We start from the raw sequence: 21624 nt of genomic DNA on the forward strand, positions 1-21624 counted from the left end.
CACACACACACACACACACACACACACACACACACACACACACACACACGTTGTGTTTGTCTCATTTTGGGGAATTCAGTAGCCATGGTAAGCAATCTGCTGGAATGTCGTGTGGTCACCCTAGTACATTCTTTTGGTTGTTTTTCAAGCCTTTCCATTATCTTGCAGCCCTGGGTTGCTCTATGTACCACACCCCAGTGTGTGATATCCAGGCCACCTAATTGATGCCTTAGAATCTTCTAATGCATTTCTGGTGAGATAGGTATAGTTTCCATTTCTGGTCAATTTCCCTTAGGTTCATCTCATACCCTTAGTTGTATGCCAATACCACAATTCCAAATGGTGACACATGTGAGTGTTCTAGTGGTATGTGGCCGCCATTCACCCACATATGTCAATCTTTAGTATCAATGGGTAAGAATTTATATTAAAACGTATTTAGTCCATATTGGTCAGATAAGGAAAGAGGCTTGATGACAATGGCAAAATATTGAAAATTGGTGATATTTGCCCATTGTCTTCCTCTAGGATGCTGATCTCCTTGTTGTTCTGCTTAGTATCATAGATTTAAAGCTATGGGTATTTCTTAGGTTTTATCTACTCTAGCACCTTTCTTTTATAAATGAAGATACTGAGCTTCAGAGATGACTTGCTAAGGCCCAGAGTGGTAAGGAAGAATTTCTGTGCTGAGGAGAGGGAAGAGGTGATGGAGGTTGCAACTGTCCATGAATATAAGCATGATGTTATTGGTGGTGTCTACATTTTTCCACCCTGGGGAAAAGACCTAGTTGCCTTGTTCTAGTTATGATTCTGTCACTATCACACAAATAGTAAGTGGAACAGCCAAGATCATTGCTTCTAGATCTGATACACTTTCTGCTATGCTGCTTTGTATGTGCAAAAACATAAAAACATTTGATCAAAAGTAGGTAATTCAAGTTCAAAGCATCTTTTTATTTTTCCTGAGCTTTGCCCACATGTTCATAATATCCTGCCATGTTGGCTTTCCTAATTTACATTTCCGAAACACCTATTACTGTCATTCCATTAAAAAAAAATATTGTTCTCCTCTGTGATTGCAACACCTGAAATATCGTTTTGGAATTTGTTTTTTCCTGCTCTTAGTCATCTTGGACCAAAAAAATGTCAAAAACAACCAAGGATAAAATATACCCACTGGTGACAACTTAGTTTAATGTTGATTAGTCTCTCATTAATGTCTCTACTGATTTACTATATCAATTATCAAGAGACTAACATTTTGAAAGAGCACCCATGTGAATCAGTATGGGGGGATTAATTTGGAGAGTCAGGGCAGTGTTTTGGATATAGTTTGCCTTGGAGTCAGGAAGGCCTGGATTCCAGTCCCACCTCTGACATGTATTTTATGTTAAATCCTGGAGAAATTATTTAAACCTTCCAATGCTGCAGGCAACTCTTTAAGACTAAAAGAGATTGAGGTTTACCTCCAAGAGCTCCCTACATGATGGAATCACAGGTTTTATAAAAATGTTTAATTTTTGGAATGTTTAATTCCAAAAAATATGAAACAAAGGGAAGAAAAAATCCTTACCCTAGAAAATACCCAAAGCAAATATTAGACAGAAAGGGAAAGGATGAATAAAAAGTTTAAGACTGATCTTATTTTTGCTATTTAAGATTAAAAGTAGGAAGCAATTTGGAAATCCATATTTTAGTCTCCAGGCTAGATCAAGTTATATCCAGTGATGCTGAGTGGAATTGTCTCAGTACTCAGATGCCCTTAAGACCTTCACAAGCATCATCAGAATTGACTGAGCCCTCCAGGATAATTGTGTTGTCTTTTGGTTTGAAATCCAGTACTGGGTCAGCTTCCTAGAGTCTAAATTGAGTATAGTTTAAAAAAACAACAACAACAACAATGAAACAAAACAAAACAAAAAAAAAACTAAGATCTTAAATTTATCCCACTCCAGCTTTAAATGACTGAAAAATTGTTTTGTTGAATCATCTAGAGAAGTAATTTCATTTACCATGGAATCTCCTATTGTTTATGTATTTGACAAAAGCACTTGGTCCTAATGATTCCCAGACTATACCAATTTAAAAAAGGAGAAAGGAGAGGAGGAAGGGAGAGAGATTAAAAGTTTAATGTTCACAGTGTTAAAAATTAAATAAATTTGCCAATAATAGTTCTTTTTTAATCCTCAAACTTTACAGTGAGATTTATATAGGAATTTGCCACAGAACTAATGATATATGCTACTATTGTCCAATTCAAAATTGGAAATATTTCAGGTTTCACAGAGAAACTAACAGATTAGAGACAAAAACAAGACAAAATACTCACGGGGTCCTTCCCATTCCAAATCTGTTTCTATTAGGTCTTGCTTAATTATCCACCCCCCCCCATTCACATTTAGCCTTCCGTGAATGTTACTACTCCCCATGAAATCGCAATCACTCTTTTGGGTTTGCATATTTACTACTACTTTGGGCACTAATATATTTTGCTCAACCTGTAACAAATTAGACACACATCATACCTAGGGTCAGTTGACAACTGAGGCATTTTAATTTGTTACGCCAACTTAAATTGATGTTTTAAATGATTAGAAACCAATTTTATTTTGGTGACACCCAAACATGACTGATAAAGGCCCTGAGAGATAATTCTCAGATAGAGATTGTAGCCTCAAAAAGATTCCTTCAATTTTACACTAACTTTAATATTGACAAAATTATAAAAGTTTAAACTTGAAGGGAACTGAAACAGCCTTGTAATTATTTGTCTCTGTGGAAGGAGTAGCCTCCAGTAGACTGTAAGCTTCTTGAAAGCAGGAACAGTTTTACTTTTGACTGTATCCACAATTCCTAGATTAGTACTTTGTACAATGAGGGTACCTAGTAAATGTTGCTGATCTGAAACAAGAGGGCAGTTTCATTGGACTTGATGTTTAAAACACTGAAAATAATTTTTTTTTAAAAAAAAATAAGCCATTTTTTAAAATACCAGGGAAAAAAACTTTTTTTTCTTAATTTTATGAATAGCTTCAGATGGAAGAAAGTCACCATTTGTTTTCTGTCTTTTTTTTTTTAATTTTACAAAACTTGATTTTTACTCAGATAACTTGGGGGTTCTTAACCATCTTTTTACATAATGGCCTGACCAAGAGGAAATAACAAATTAGTACTTTCAGGAGAGAATGACCAATCAGGCATGAAGCTTAAAGAAAAGACCTGAGGATTGAGATGACTGACAGCAGGTACATATTTACTCATAATTAAGCCAGGCCCCAAGGCTCAGGAAGAAATACAAGAGGTACATTGATTTTAGTGCATCCAGGAGCCCTAAAGGATAAGGATAGGCCCTAAGAGATAGGATAAGATGAGTAACCTCAGCCTCTAAGCCAAAGCGTTCCTCTGGGCACCAAGGGAACCTCAAGAACTCCTAGAAACATAAGTGAGAAGAGGGGATCAAAGCTACATAGTCATTTATATGTTCTTTCTCCACAGCTGAGGAATCTACCCCTTGTTGTTTTCCCACTTATCCTGGGCATTTCAGACTCAAGCTCAAAAGCTATGCTAAAATGGTGGGGTAAAAAAAAAGAAAGAAGTTCAGGAGTAAGAAAAGGTATGATACTGCAAAGGAGATAGGAATAGAAGTATGGGCTATCAAACCTAATCTTACATTTATACTGGAAAGTCAGACTAGATCATAGTGCTTCATGTGAGGAAAACAGAGAGTGATGAGATATGAGAATGGATAGGAAACACTTGAGCTGGAAGGGGACCAGACAGGAAGGTGGTCAGCCACCTCCCCGGGCCTAAGAGATACCTTTGCTGATATGACCTGGGAGAAACCAGAAATAGATAGAGTCCAAAATGAAGGAATGTAGAGGTGCCACAGGTGTGCAGCATTGCATATATTTTGTTTTGCTATTTGTCTTTTTTTTCTCTTTTTCTTTAAAAAAATTTATTGTTACATGGAGGTGGCTCTTTGGGAGGTAGAGAAAGAGGGAAACAGGGAGAAATTTAAGTAATATAAAAACAACATATATCTATCAAAAAAAAAAATAAAACTGCTGAACAGGAACTGATGGGCTCATCAGGCCCTTCCTTTATGGGAATCTGTAGAAGTAAAATGCAAGCTCCATTTCCAGTGAACAATCCCAATAATGATGAAAATGAAGGAGGGTATCCGTGTCACTAGGCTAGTTGAAATTCTCTCAACTTACTCCACTTCTCTCAATGCCTGTTATTTCTAACAATATGCAGGCCTAAATGGAAAGGCCAGGTCTTTCAAATGCCTCCTTACCAACCTCAAACTCAGCTCCAGTGGAATAAAATAAGATTTGTAAGGAGACTACAATTTCAGACTGTAGATGTTGGCAGCAGTTTCTGCAGTTTGGAATTCAGCCACAGAAGTAAATGAGGCACCAAAGCTATCAACATTTGTATTCATGGACACCAGATATGGAGGTGATGGAAGCAGTAAGTACCCAATGATCCCATCCATCATGGAAGGTACAGAAGAAAACTCAGGTAGAAGTAATGTATAGGGATATAGTGGAGGGTTTAGTTATATTCCATTGGCCCCTGGAATGAGAAAGCATACACTCTATTGGTCATGAAGACTATTTATAAACTTCATTGGGGATTTCAACTCTGGATGTTTGAGCTGTTACTTCTAACATCCACTGTCCATACTCAATGCTGAGAAGATCAATTTGGCTCTAACTGATCCTTCCCAGCCCCTTCCTGCTTCTGCCTTCACTGTCCCTTTGATGTAATTTAGGCAGAAGACAGATTGCTTACTCTCACATTCCTTCATTAAGTAAAATGGCAAAATGAACAACTTCATGGACTCTTTTCCCTTGGTCAGAATGATAACTCTGTAAAAGTTCAAAGAAAGGTAGCTAAGGGGGTGCACAGGATAGAGTATAAGAGTTGGATCCAGGAAGACATGAACTGGAATCCTTCCTCAGATAGTCAATAGTTGTGTGACCCTGGGCAAATCATTACATCTCTGTCAGCCTTGATTTCATCACCTGTAAAATGAGGATAATAATAGTACCCACATCACCAGGTTGTGAGAATCAAATGAGATAAATAAGCCAAGTGTTTTGTAAATCATAAAGTACTAAATAAATGCTATGTGGATACTTGGAAGGCATCTGACATATATTCAATGACAATGAATATGACCTCCATATGAGATTTGGTCATTAGAATTTTCTCTAAATAATTGTTGGCAATCACTCTATTTGCCATGAGGTTCCTGCCAAGTGCCATAGCTGCCCAAATTCTCCCTATGCTCAATGGTCAGGTCTTCTTGTTTTCAATTATTTAGACAGCTTTAAGTGCCTTGTCCGGACTAGATGCTATGGCAAGCTATGGGAATAGAAAGACAAAAGTGACGCCCACATTTGCCCTTCAAGAATTGACATTTTAGGGGCAGCAAGGTGGCGCAGTGGATAGAGTACCGGCCTTGGAGTCAAGAGAACTCGAGTTCAAATCTGGCCTCAGACACATAACACTCACCAGCTGTGTGACCCTGGCAAGTCACTTAACCCCAATTGCCTCACCAAAAAAAAAAAAAAAAGTGATATTAAAACATTTAAAAAAAAAGAATTGACATTCTATTGATGTTAAGTTAGAATAATAAAATAATAATGAAATTAATCAGTAAAGCCAACAGCATTTATACAATTGCTCCATGAGGATAATTCAAAATAATAGAGATGTTGAGCTCTAAAAAAAGTCTTTAGTTCATTATCAAGTTCTAGTTTTAAATTTCACTTTTCTCTATTGCCCAGAATTCATTTGAATCTATTGAGCAGTTTAAAATGTTCTATAACATACAAAAGCAGAATAAAAATAGTTTCAGATGCATTAAGGTTAGTTATTCCATGAAATGGATTTGTTGGTTACTATTTAAAAAGAATCTCAAACAAGCTAGATGTTTTACAAAGCACAGCACTCTATTTCTATGTCTGATTCGATTCAATTTATATTCAAAATCTTTATATCGACCTCCTACCTATCAGTATGAGAAATGTCAAGTAGTAGAAAAATTCCATTTGTCCAAACTAATGTTCAGTTAGATGGACAACCTACAGAGCTCACTCATCATCTTGATATATATACATCTTGACCACTGCAAATAGGCCCAGAATCGAACAGAAAGAGGAGAGTGGGGTAGATTACTTTGAGAAATTGTATAGTTATTATTGTTGTTGTTGTTTTTAAATAAGCCCAAACTTTTCTCTAAAAATAAAGGTCCATATCCACATAAGTCAGGTAGACCCAATTGGAGGATTCCAGTAGTCTAGGTCAGTAAGTTTTCAACCCCTTTATACTCTTAACAATTATTGTGGTCTCCCCCTCCCCTTCAAGGGAGTTTTTGTTTACATAGATTATAACTTGATATTACCATGGTAGAAATTACATCTCCTTAGTATAATTATGGACAGTTTTGACCTTATGGACCACCTGAAAAGTTCTCAAGAAGCCACAGGTAAGATATTTCTAGAGGTCTAGCAAAGTCATGATAAGGAGATTAAAGGGGCCAGGTATGAGAGAAGTTTTTGAAGTAGAATTGATAAGAGTTAGCAATTGATTAGATGTTTGGGATAACAGAAAGTGAGAAATGAAGTTTGACTTCCAGGTTGGGAACCTGAGTGATTGGAAGGAGTTTATTGTTCTCAATAGAAACAGAGAAGTTTGGAAGAGGGGCTAGTTTGTAGGGATGGGTGATGAATTGTGTTGTGGGCAGGTTGAGTGTGAGATGTCTATTGAATATCTACTGCAAAATGTCCAATAGATAACTGGTAATGTTGCACTAGAGTTCAAGAAAGAGAGAAGGATTAGATATTTAGATCCAGAAGTTATCTGTGTAGTGATGGCAATTAAAGCTATGAGGTCTCATGTGGAGAGAGGGGAAAAAGTCCAGGGAAGAACCTTGGGGTTCAACCATAGTAGGGGGATGGAAGTGGATGAAGATCTAACAAAGGAGATTAGAAAGAAGAGGTTAGCAGATAGGAAGACAATCAAGAGAAAACAATTCCATAAAAAAAATGAATAAAAATATTCTGGGTAGTTTTTTTTTGCATTTTTTCCTGATGTACTAAAAAAACTAAGCCAGATTTCAAAACATGTAAGAATTTCTTATTTATTAAGTAAAAACAAAAAAAAGGAAATAGGAAAAAATATAATAGGTCATAAAGAGCATTTCTTCCTTTCCACAAAGTAGGTCTATGCTTGCCATACATACTAGCAAATAATTTTAATATTCTTGACCTGTTTTATCACAAATTAAGAGAGGCTTGGATAGACTCACCAGACCTCCATGTACCTGGCACAGCTTATGTTCTATTGATTTATTTGAATACCTGCTCCTTAGACAGTTACACCTCCAGAATAAAATGGATTCCTTCCAAAAAAACCATTGCTTGCAGACATATTATTTCACTTAAAACCTTGCCGCATTTTTTCATAATAGTGACTATAAAATTTTACATTTAACTATTTAGAATCGTTAATTCTTAAAACCAAATCACCACTGAAGCTTACATAGTGGGCAAATCACTTAATCCCTGGGCCTTGGACTTCATATTTGTAAAAAAAAAAGGCTGTGTGAGGGGAGAGGGAGAAAGAGAGAGAGAGAGAGACAGACAGAAAGACAGATAGACAGAGACAGAGAGAGAGAAAGAGACAAAAAGACAGAGAATGGCCTTCAGGTTCCCAGGTTCCCTTCAAGCATTGTGTCTATGTTCCCAGGATCCTCTAGTCATCTTTAATCAGCATAAAGTTGGAAGGGGCTTTAAAGATCATATAGTCTACCACCACTCCATCTCCATTTTATAGAGAAAACTGAGGTCTCTGAGGGTAAAATGACTTACCTATGGTCACACATCAGAAAATGGTATATATGGTAGTTAAATCAAGGTCTTCTGCCTCTAAATTTTATGTTCTTTCTACAGCATCACACTGACTCTCATTAAACCCAATCCAAATAACTCTTAATGCTGACTTATTACCAAACAGATAGGGAATAAGGACGTAGCATAATATAACCACAAAGCTTGTAAAAATTCTTTTCATAGATTGATTAACTTTGATAATAAGGATGAAGCTTCTGAAGAATTTAAAGGTATCACATCTCCTCATTTTGACTAAGTTTAAGAGAAGTTAGGTTCAAGTTTTTATAGTTTGGTGTGTTTAAGGATATAGAGTCCTTAATCCTACCACTATTGAAAGAGGAAATTGTGATCTAGTGGGCAGACTTAGAGACCTGAATTTGGATTCTTCCTCAGACATTTACTAGCCTGAGTTTCCTTATTTATAAGAACGGAGATAATAGTAGCACCTATGCCACAAATTTGTTATGAATATCACATGAAAAGTGCTTGGTAAATGTTAAAGCATGACATCAAAATTAGTGATAATTACTCTACAATTCTACACAAAATTGTGTGTATAGAAATCTCTGTATTTATGGACCATTATCAGCAACTTAATTTCAATAATAATAATAATGATCATAGTTAGCAACTAAATACAGTAGCTAGGTGGTGCTGCAGTGGAGTGCCAGGTGTGGGGTCAGGAAGACCCAAGTCCTAGTTCAGTCTCAGATAGTACTAGCTGTGTGACCCTGGGCAAGTCACTTAACCCCGTTTGCCTCAGTTTCTTTATCTATAAAATGAGCTGGAGTAGGAAATGTCAAGCTACTCCAATACTTTTGCCAAGAAAACCCCAAATGGGGTCACGGGGAGTCAGATACAACTGAACAACAACAACAATAAAGCAGCGATAGCTTTTAAAGGTTTGCAAAGCACTTCATATATATTATCTGATTTGATTGTCACAGCAAACCTGTGAGGCAGATATGACTATTATCCCATCTGACGTGTGAGGAAGCTCAATCTGAGAATGGTTAAGGAGCTTCTCCAGGGTCACACCGCTAAGTGTGACTGAAGTGACTGAAGCAGGATTTGAACTCCGGTCTTCCTAACTCCAAGTCCAGCATTCTAGCTCCTACATGACATCATTGCCTGATTCCAAAGTGTCCCCACTACAAATTCAACAGTTGCAAAGCTCTTTTGGTGAGCGATAGGATGTTAAAAGAAGACAAACATGTAGGCACGCATACCAATACAAACATGTTTCTAGTAGGGAAAGTAGAAGACATAGATACCTCTCTTTTGTATCACCCTGTGGAAGACTTGTTGTACTGTTGTTGTTTCAGTCAATTCAACTCTTTGGGACCCCATCTGGGGTTTTCTTCTCAAAGATTCTGGGGTGGTTTGCCATCTAGCTGCCCTGGAAGACCTGGTTCAAGACCCCAACTCCTGTAGCGTCCATCATTTTGGACAAAGATAGGTGTTTGCATGACTCTACATTCTGTCTGAAGCTTCCCCAATATATGCTGTGTTTTTCTTTATTCCTCTTTGTCCAGGAGCATAGTGTAAAGTATGCTGATTAGGTGTCCAAATTCAGTGACCACTTTCAAACTAGTGGTGTCAATGATGACTTTGAGCTATGTGCATAAAATGAAGAGGAGCAATATAGCCTGTGGCTATTATTTCAGAAGCTAAAACAATGCAACAGGATGTTTCTTCTAAGGGCTTACCAAAACACACTCTCATGTAATATAGCCTAACTACTATCAGTGGCTAATAGCTGGCAGAACAGAACGCTCTTGCATTCAGATAGTAGGGATGCAACTTCTTGTTATCGTTTTTTTTTTGTTGTTGTTGTTGTTGTTGTAAAGCAAAGACGGCTGGTCAAGTTAAAGAGGCAAGGTTTTAAGTAAGGCTTTCAGACAGTGGTGTTACTTATTTAACATAAGACAAGTTAATGTTCATATTAAGAAATACTGTTCTTATATTAACCTTTACAACCACATCTATATACGGAGATTTTTCACTGCTGTCAACTGCATCTTCCGAAATAAAGCACTGTTTGCTGAATAGAGACATACAGTGAAAATGATTATTTGTTTCATATCATTTGAGAAGGAAATGTTACACATGAATGCATGTTGCTTATAAATGGTTTACTCTCTAGGAAAGCACAATTTCAATTATTTTTGAAGGGAATTTTTCTAAAAGATATTACACAATTCCAAAATGGTAGCATGAAAAGACTGCTTGATTTAACAACTGGAGACCCATGTCATGACCCTTCTTAGTCTCTGTTTCCCATCTTAGAACATTTGTAATGATACTTTGTGCTATTTATTTCATGGAGGTTTTGTGACATAAGTTATTTAGACACTTTAAAGCCCTATATAAATGTCGGATATTACCACTTATATCACTGTGACCTTCTAGAAAAAGACATAGGTGCATTCAAATCCAAGTTTCTTGCCAAATCAGTAAGCAGAATATTACTATAGCCATGAAATTACTTTTTCAGTCCTAAGCTTAAAAGAGGAATCATGTCCAGGACTACTGAGAGGAAAGCTTCATTGTTGAACATTGGCATACTGTTTTCAGGTCTGGTCATATTTTAGCAATGACACAGATAGTTTCTCGTATGGCCCGATGAGAATGATTACAATGGTAAGGAGACTAGAGACTATGGTTGAAAAAAATGGAGACATTTAACCAGGAGATGAGAAAGTGACAGGACATGCCATTTGTCTGTATATGTAAGATTTGCTTTGATGGCCATTAGAGGATTGAGGAGAATTAGGACTCATGAGTAGAAACTTAAGTGAATGAAGTTTCAGCTCAATGTAAAAAACAACTTCTTAATAATTTAAGTTATGTAAAAGTGGAATGAGTTTTCCTATGAGGTAATGAGTTACCCATTAGTCTTAATATTCAAATGGGGGCATTCAAATGAATGGATTATTTCTCAGGAGGGCTGAAAAGAGGATTCCTATTTGGGTAGGGGTTAAAAGAGATGACTTATGGGGGTTCTTTCCTGTAAAAGACTATTTTTTTTCTATCAAATTTCATTTGCTCATTAAGTGATACTCTCAAATGAGTCAGAACTATAGGCAACCACAGCAAATTCACATGCCATAAATATCCTGGCAGTGGTAAAAATGAATTCAGACTTTGTGTAAATGAAAAACAAAACCAGAATCTAATGCCAATTAGCAAGTATATTTCAAAGTTAATGTTATGTAATTCCTCCTACAGGCAGAAATAAACACTATTTAAAGCCCCAAGTCATGATACTTTGTGACTTAACTTTTTTGCAAGAAACAAAAACTTCTTTCATCTACTGATAACTAAAATAATATCATGTTCTTCCACAAAATTCATTTTCAAATTACCAGTCATATTTCAATTCTTGTCATGGATTTATAGGACTTTTCTCCAACCATCTCAAAGCACAATGCTTAATACAAACAGTCTATATAGTTAGACACTTTATCACTGAAATTTCCTGCATGGGAATTCTAGTTTTGTATTCATATCACAGACAATACTTATGACATATTTGTATGATAGAGCATGGTACCATGGAGAGAATGCTGGACATGGTGCTGGGAGAGCTGTACAGATTTGAATCTCAGTTCTGACAGTAATTAGCTGGGTGCAGGACTGAATCACTTAACCACACTGAGTTGTAGCTTCCTCATTTATATAAGGAATAAAATAATACTTGTGTTGACAACCTCTTCGGGTTATTTAAAGAAACCGCTTTTTATAGCTTCGGTTGCTATATAAATGTGAGCTATTTATTATTATCCCTATTAAACCGAGTGTATTGAATGTAGTATTGTTGTTTTATCATGGTGGATCTTAGTTATCAGGGAAATGTAAAGCTTTGTGGATGTGAAATGGCTTGCTTTAGCCTCCAAGGTTCTAAGACCTTGTGTGAGGCCTAATCCAATACTCCAAAATGACATTGCAAGAGACAGCTATAAAGTAGAGTAGATAGAGTGATGGCCTAGGAGTCAAGAAATCCTGAATCTGAATCCTGCCTCAAACACTTAATAAATCTCAGCTCCTAGAATTTTCTCTGACTGTCCCTAATACCTAGAATGCTTTCTCTTCCCTTTTCTGCCTACTGGCTATCATGGCTTTCCTTTAAATCCCAACAAAAATACCTGCTGGAACCATCGAAGGAAGTGGTAGTATCTTCTGGTGCAATTGGGAAGCTGTTGAATAAAAATAAGGGGGCTATAGGAGCATAAAGAAAAAAGAAAAGAAAATTTTGAAAAACTGTTCATACATGTTTCATCTGTTGCATAACAGAGTTAAAGTCATAGTGATTACATTATTTTCCAAATAAACACACAGAATGCAAGTTACAACTGATCAGTGGTCAAGTGCACCAACAGCTCTTAATAAACAAGCGTTGGCAGGCAAGCATGTCAAGCATTGTCAGGAAGTCCAGTGTGAATGAATCAGCAGGAATATGTGCGTGTAATGACTTGTGTACAATATGAGACTATATGGTTACATGATGCAATATTGCATCAACAACATTTCAATGCAGGAAAAAAGTCACACATTTATAATAAATTATTAAATTTAAGATGCATCATTCATATATGTATATATACATACATATATGCATATATATGTATGGGTGTATGTGTATATATATGTGTGTATATATATATATGAAATGACAATTTAAAAAAAAAGTTAAAGGGTTGATGAAAGATTCTCAGAAGGTCCCTGAGTATTTTTTTTTAAAAGGGCCAAATAAGTTTGGGAACCTCTATAATCTATATGAAGCCTTCCACAACCCCTCTTAATTTTAGTATCTTCTCCATTAAATGTTTCTTATTTATCCTGTTCATAGTTTGCTTGTATATCTTTGTTGGCATGTTGTCTCCCACACTAGATCTTGAGCTCCCTAGGGACGGGGACTGTCTTTTGCCTCTTTTTTGTGTCTTCAGTGCTTAGCACAATGCCTGGCACATGGTAGGTACTTAATAAATGTTTATTGATTGATTGATTGATTGATTTAACTGTGTGTCCCTGGGTAAGTCACTTAGACTCTCTCAGCTTGAATTTCCTTATCTCTATATTAGGCATAATAATAGCATCTTGCTCACAGGGATGTGAGGATCATGTGAGACACTGTATATAAAGCTCTTGGCAGACCTTAAAGCACCATATACATGATATCTATCACTATTACTTCAATGATTCCATGATCTCATTGATGTGTACACTTCCTCCAGTGATACAACTTGAAAATCATTTTTTTTTTGCATCTACACCCTTTGCAACTTTCATTTGTATCCAGTCATAAATTCACCACAGGGTATGCTTCCCCTCTGATATGTTGGGGTCCTTGCTGTATTCTCTTGACACTGTATGGATATTAATGGAAAATGGGGGCTGTTCGTCAGTTGTCCCTCATTTTTATGATGTGAGAGGTCTATTTTTTGGGAGGGTAATCATGCATTTCTCTGATGATATCACTTCTTCAGCATAGTCTTTTGTTTGTAACTTATTGCAGCCTGTTATGTCCAACATGATCTTTTGGTTGTCTCAATTTCAATTCTTTGAGGACTATAGTATATAATATAGTACATAGTCTATAACCTTTATTCATAGCAATATAACATCACTGAAAGAATAAAAGGAATATATTATATAAAGTAATATATATATATATATATATATATATATATAAAATGTAAAATATAGCATATAAGGGCAACTGGGTGATGCAGCGGAAAGAGTTCTGGGCCTGAAGTCAGGAAGACCTGAGTTCAAATCCAGCCTCAGGCACTTACTGTTTGTATGACCCTGGGCAAGTCACTTAACCTTATTTGCTTCAGTTTCCTCACGAATGAGCTGGAAAAGGAAATGGCAAACCACTCTAGTATCTTTACCAAGAAAACCCCAAATGGGATCATGAACAGTTTAGACATGACTGAAACAATTGAGCAATGATCATGCATACCCCTATGACTCACAGCCATATAACAACACTAGAAAAAGAAGTCTTTTTCAGTTGCATGCTTGGAATCATTAAAAGAACTATGGCAATCCAGTCCACACTCTACCTCTTAGACTTTTCTGAGCCTAGTCCAGCTCATTGTCAATATGTCATTTCTGTCCAAGATATATGTCCAGATGAATGAACTCTGTGAGCTGTACATCTGACTGCAAATCATAATATTTTACAATCTAGGAAACATGCATTCTTCACTTTTTATATTCCTATGAATATAATTAAACTGAATTATTTTGAATGGAGCTCATTAAAGAGGCTGAGAAATGTTCTGGGACTCTATGTAATCAACACAAGGTCATCCACAAATAGGAATGCATGAAGAATTCACCACTTTAGAGAGTCACTCTTGGATGACAGTCTTTTTCTCAGTGATGGCTACTTTGATGGCTACTTTGATGGCATATGAGTGCATGTATGTATGTATATCTGTGTGTATGCAACATGTATATAACATGTACAACACATGCATGTGTATATATGGTGTGTTTATATAGTATATACCTACACTTATATGAATTTACATATGTATGTATATATACACAGGCATACATGCATGTATGTATAAGTAATGTAACCCTGGGAAAGTGATTTAATTTCTCAGTGTCCCAGGCAATTCTCTAAGATTATCAAATGCAGAGGAGATACCAATCATCATTAGGCAGAGAAAGTGCCTTGCCAGGGGGTATGCTGATAAAATAATACATTCGATTGCCAATTTAATTACAAGCAATAGATTGTGGTGAACAGATATATTCCCTCCCCACCCCCATTTTTTTCCTACATGAATTGTTGATTTCTTTCTGAGTAGTTTTGTATATCATTGAGGAAGCATTGATTAATATGATTCCTTGGCCAGGTAGGGCATAAAGGACTCCATCCAAGAACTGTATCATAAAAAGATAGATAGGCTAGTCATATAGTAAGAGCCACCAATAAGACAGCTAGTTTGAGTGCTGCTCCCATATAATCATCAAATACCTAGAGAAAGGTCTCTAACTCATTGAGTAGATCCCTCATAGAGAATTTGTGGAAGGAGTTATGGATGAATTGCAGCACAAACTATTGAAGGAATACTCACATTAAGGAGAATAAATACAGTCCAACATATATTTTGCATCTATTATGCAGTCTACCAAATATCCACAGAGGAAGTTCTGAGCTGGAAATGATATCATTCAGAGGGTATTGAGAGGCCAATCCTCAAGGTATCAGAAAGGAAGGAAGGAAGGAAGGAAGGAAGGAAGGAAGGAAGAAAGAAAGAAAGAAAGAAAGAAAGAAAGAAAGAAAGAAAGAAAGAAAGAAAGAAAGAAAGAAAGAAAGAAAGAAAGAAAGAAAGAAAGAAAGAAAGAAAGAAAGAAAGAAAAAGAAAAAGAAAGAGAAAGAAGGCAGGAAGGAAGGAAAGGAGGAAGAAAGAGAGAGAAAGAAGGAAGGAAGAGAGAAAGGGAGGAAGGGAGGAAGGGAGGAAGGAAGATGCCAAAGGCATTGGAAATTCAAATCTTGCATCTTATTAACTATCAAAAGAAAGGTGAATACATCCATAATTTTATCTCTGTAGGGAGCTCCTAGTAAGACCTTTTCTCTGGCTAAGGCAGATTGGTGTCTTTTCTGCATCTGACAATCTTAGAGAATTTCCTGAGGCACTGAGAAATTAAGTTACTTTCCCAGAGTTCCATTACCAGTATGTTGAAGAGGGGGCACTTGAGTTCATGTATTACTGGTTTTCGTGACTCATTACACTATGCTTCTCCTCCTCTTTTCTTCTCCCTTTCTTTACTCCATCCTTCCCTCTTATCTATACATACGCACACACACATATATATGTGCATATACACATGCATACATATATGCCCACATGCCTTTCTCTTTATATATATATATATATATATACACGCAAATACATTCATACACATATGTCCTGATGTTTGAGACCTGAATTGTTCAGTTTGGGATCTTAACATTAAACAAACTAACAAGTGACTAAAGATCTCAAGATTTCGTAATTATCATCACTTCTTATTGTTTATGTTGATTTTTCCAAAGAAACAAACAGCAAAATATTGGGAGATTTGAGACTGAAATTTCTAATTCCCTTCCCTAACGTTTCCAGTTGGCCTTGGGGACTGGCTACTTTTTGCACAAGAGGGGCAGAACATTTGGCCCATTGCAGTACCATCTAAAATCTGAAACTCTCAGACAAAAAAGTCCCTAAAAAGATACAATTTTGACCTGTCAGTTGGTGGTTTTCCTTACCCTCTTACCATTCACATCTAGAAAAATACCAGCAATCTTTGTGAACATATTTGTAGCATAAATTGGATGTCGAATCCGTAGACAGCTTTTCATCATGGCCCCCAAAAGGCACTGGTGGATGAGTGTGCCAGAGGTCAGATTGTGTTTCTCAGGAGTATTGCCTTTGGAGAGGTTACAATCTGGGCCAGCCAAGGCTGTCAACGACAGCAAGACTGGCTGCTGTGTATACTTACACAGTGCACATGCCAAAATTCCTGCTGAAGTTTTTGTTCAAATAATTTCCATATTTCTGGAAACTGGCATACAAATACTAATACAATCAAATCATTGTGAAAAAGATGGTTCTCCATAAATAAACAAATTTGTTAATTATGGCTAGAACTGTTCAAGGCAACTCAGAAGTCATTCAATCCCAATTAGGCCTGACATTTACTTGTTTAAATTCAAAATTTGGCAAGATCTGTATCATCTTCCATAGTCTCATCTTCCCCATTACTCTTTCTCCCTGGATATAACTCTTTTTTTTTGTTGTTTGTTTGTTTGTTTGTTTTTTGTATGCAGACAGGAATGCATCTCTTTATTAATTTATATTTTGGTATTTTGTGGCTAGGTTTAATTTCATAAAAAACTAATTTTTCTTTCAAATCACATAATTTATTTCAAAACAGAAACAAAATGCATTCAAACAATCTTCCATTGCCCATGCTGTGTGTATATTTTTAAAAGTCCAGGCACACACAACCATTTATCCTTTTCACCACGTGCTTCAAGTCTTAGGAAATAATTTTGTTGAAGGCTGGTGTGATTACCATTTGTTCTGGAGATATTCTACACATTAAGGAGACTCACCATCTGTCAACTTCCCTCCTCTTCAGAATTGCTGAGTTGCAATTCACGTAATGAATTGTTGACAACAGATTGCCTCATAATTATTGGAATCACTTGCAAATCAATTGTGTGTGCTTGCCTCTGTCTCTGGTTTCAGCACAGCTTTTCACACTTACTGTAGATAGCTAAATTCAAAAGCTGGTTTACATTAGACCAGTACAGGCTCAGAAATATTGAAACATCCACCTGGCACACAAACCACACCACATGAAAAAAAAATAAGAAAAAAAATAAGCCTTCCCTTTCGTTGAAAATATCTATGGAAAGCTACAGAGTACCCAGTGAGAACTATATAGCAGCAACAAATGATTTTTTTTTCTCCAAACAGTTTTCTTAAATCAGGGGCTTCCTGCAAGAGTGAAGTGAAACCTTCTCAGTTTTCCTTATTCATTGGCTGTTGGGCCTTTTCAATTGGAAATTACAATAGTCACAAATCTGTGATCCATTGAGTTCCTAATTACGTTCCTTCCCTCCTCCTACCTCCATTTTCCATTAGGAAGTCCTTTAGGTGCCAGAGCTGATCTCAGACTTTAAAATTTTGTGGGACTCACAGCATTCCAAGATCCCCTGCCTAAAAGCATGTTATTTGAAGACCACATATACATTTTAGATGAAAGTTGAAAAGAATAATTGAAAGATATTTGATGAACAGACACTGTTCTTTCAAAGACAGAAAAGGACAGCGATCTACTTCTATTATTATTTTAAAATGTATAACCTGATCATATACCTTACTAAAGATATTAAAGATTTTGAAACAATCAGAGGAACCAAACTGAAATAATTTCCCATTAGAATTATTAGCTCCACTAGTCAAAGCAATTGTTTAGAAACCCTATTTATGTATTTACTTACAGAAAATGCCCTATGACTATTCTTTTCCTTATAATTATTTTTTCCCCAAATCTTCATTTACAACCTCAGATATAATTTGCTTTCACTTTAACTTGTTTTTGTTCTTTCTATGTTTTTAACCTAAATGACTTTCTGTGGGATTAGCCAGCACAGCAGTGGATATATAAAGGGATTTATCTTTCCAAATTCCAGAAGAATATTTTCTTCTAGGTGTGATGCTTGATACAGAATTCTGAATCCTCTTGTTTTAAAGGAATTCATAAATGTAATTTATTATGAATTAAAACTATAATTATTTGAAATATTCATAATATATAATTTAAATGAACAACAATAATTAAGGAACCCTTCCAGTATTTTGGATCTATATTCTATGGAGGATTTTTGAAAGGATATAGGCAAGAATAGCACAAGGCAGGAAAGTGTGGATAGACTGTAATTGGAGCTATTAAAAGTGCTATCCAAATTGTTGAATTCAGAGATCAAAAGTATCAAGGTGTTATTATTCGAGGACAAATACTTTTTTACATTTTTGCTGCAAAACTTGATAGATTGTTGGAAATATGTTTGTTCTGCACAAATAATTCTCCAACTATTTTTAGACCACAGTCTTTAAAGATCCTTCTGATCCTCTCACAACACCATCTGTCCACCCCTTAAAATATAAAAATGCTTATTGGATGAAGTGCCATTGTAATAATATAGAAATATAGAAATAACCACATATTTTCTTTGATTCAGGGGAAAATGGCAGCATGGAGGGAAGAACTTCAGTCAAAAAGAAAAAAAAAAGCTGCTCATGTAATAGTAGGAGGTTATGCAATTCTTTAGGGCATTATCATCTCCAATTATGAGCCCTATCTTCTGAACCATTCAATATAGACTACACCAAGACTAAAAATTCTTAAGAAGTGATTCTTAGCAACTAGTTTATAGTTCAAATGCCACAGGGAAGAAAGGAAGGAAGCAAGCATTTATTAAGCACCTACTATGTTCCAGTCACTGAGTTAAGAGCTTTATAAATATGATTTCATTTGATTCTCACAGCTACCTTGTCAGGTAGGTGCCCAATGTACAGTTGAGGAAAATGAGGTAGAGATTAAGTAACTTGCCCAGGGTCATACAGCCGAGACTAGATTTGAACTCAGGTCTTCCTGATTCCAGGTCCAGCACTGTATCCACTATGTCACCTAATTGGTTTTTGCTGTTGGATTGGGTTTGCTATTAGCCACTCTCATTCCTTATAGCTAAAGTGTATCTGTACTTGGTGCACAAATTCACATTACAAATGAGCCTTAATAAGGTAAATGAAGAACTAAAACGATAAGTAGCAGAGGCATGAGGAAGGACGTGTTATTTACAAGCCTGAACCTCCTATATTTGTCAATTCATCAAAGTTCAGTGTTCTAGACTTGTATGGGACCAAAAGGTTGGAAATTATACATAAGTGATGATTTGTGAATATTTATTATATGTTTGTACCATGCACTAACATAGGACTTTTTAAACAGCCTTCACATATGGGGAAGAAACAAACTGGTTGAGTCTGTTATCTTTTAAGCTGCATTGAGTTAAATGCCACTATATAAAGTAGAGTTCTACCCAGAAGCAGTCAACACAGCTATATACTTGTCTACATACTGTGGCCTCAAGTCCCTGACCTATAGAAACATTCTTGTGTAGTTTTATGGGATGGAAATCTTTTCCATCATTTTCTTCCAAGTGAAATTTCCTTATGAGTATGTTCTTACATTCACACATGCAGACGTTCTAAATGTATAATTTGATGCAGATTCCACAAGATAGACAAAATCTGCTAATTGAGGTTCCCTATGTTTTCTATATCAAATCACTCTAAGGCCCTAAACATCTAATATAAAAACATCATGCAGAGACACCTTGTAAAATCTTTTTTTTTCTTCCAGAAGATAGGTGGTGAATTATTCCTCTAAAGATATGAAAATTAACTGTTAGCTTTTAATTCTTTCTATAATGAAACAGTCTGATTATACAACATGGAAATGATTCTATATTTGATATGTATATATTTAGAAATATGTATACTTATGCATATTTATTATAATATGAAATATATCACATTGTAAAATATGTATGAACACATATTTAATAAAAGGCTAAACTAATGTTGATTTAGAAAATGATAGGACAAAGAAATCATATAACCACAATCAGTAAATCTTTGCAATTAACTTAAAGAAAGGAAAATATATACTTCTAGTGAAGAGAGATTCATTGCTCTTTCTAAGTCACTGTTAGAACTAAATGGAAAAAATAATAAATAAATCATAGTCATTTAATCAATGACTATCAACCACAAGTAAGAAATATAGTCATTATTCTTCGTTTATACCTTTGGATGACTCTATGTAAATTATTTAGCCCTTGCAGTAGTAAGTCTAAATCCAAACCTCTTCTATCACACCCTTTTTTGTAGCACAAGGATAGTATTATAGAGCATATTTTGAAGACCCCAAACAAAAACAAGGTTACTTAGAAGAATATGTGTGTGTGTTTTTCCTTTTCTTCAGTCTTAGTTTTTCCCATTAGCTTACAAGCTGGTATTTGAATACAATTCTGATTTTTTTTTAATGAAATCTTTAGTGGTTTCTTTATAAAGAACTCAGAGCAGAATTCTCATATATAATGGCAGCATGGAATGCAAGGTGGCATGGCTAATGAAATCATGATAATTTAGCTTATAAGAATATGCCGGCTATTAAAACTTCTGGAAACGTAGACAACTCAGAATCACTAATAAGCCAAACAAAAGACAAATACACATTCTCTTTTCCTTCTTCTATAAACAGAACTCCCCATGCCATTCAGTAAGGGCCACATGATATGCATTTCACCCTGTTCCATTTCAAGAAGCTTTTTGTTCATCAGAGATTATTTTCATTAATCTGTGGTTGAATTAAAAAAATAGATCAGACTAGGAAAATAGGTCAAGTTCCCTTTAGAATACTAAACTCAACAGTGACAATTCTAAGTAAACATATACAACTCCTGTTAAATTCATAAAAAAAAATCTATAAACTATATGATCAGGAGGTTACCACAGGTAGGTTAGAAATACAAGTTCTTAGCAGGGCAAGGTGGGAGTTTACTAATGATAAGAGTTTCAAAGTCTAGAGGAAACAATGAGACACTTTTTGAAGCAGAAACAGATAAAACCTGTTGGCATTTTTAAAAAAAATGAAATCAGTACTACTAATAGCAGTGGCAAGGTCCTCCCTCCCTCACTGAGACCTCCCTGCATTTCCTCCCTCAACTCTCTCCAGCTGCTCCCTTGACCCCAAACAAAACCCCTTTTGTCCCACTTTGGCCCTTTTTCTAATTCCTAATATAGCCTTCTTTCACACAGTACTTTTCATTTTGTGGATAAGTAATAGCAACAAAACATCTAGTCAATTCAGTAAAACATTTGGAAAGGATAGTAACAAACTGTTTGATTTTACCTGTTTTACTTTTTACTTCTAGTTTTCTTGCTACTACCTGTCTGACATTGGAAAGTCATTTATCTCATGGGGCCTTAGTTCCTTTACCTGTAAAATCTAGGATTTGGACTTGATCACCAGATCTTAATCATACAATCTTATGATACTCTTAATAATCATAGAATCTCCAAGTTATAAGGGACCTCAGAGATATCTAGTCCAAACTGAATTTGAACACGGATGCCTC

The sequence above is a fragment of the Vombatus ursinus genome, unplaced genomic scaffold, assembly GCF_900497805.2.
Source record: "Vombatus ursinus unplaced genomic scaffold, bare-nosed wombat genome assembly UNPS02014784.1, whole genome shotgun sequence".
Lineage (NCBI taxonomy): Eukaryota > Metazoa > Chordata > Mammalia > Diprotodontia > Vombatidae > Vombatus > Vombatus ursinus.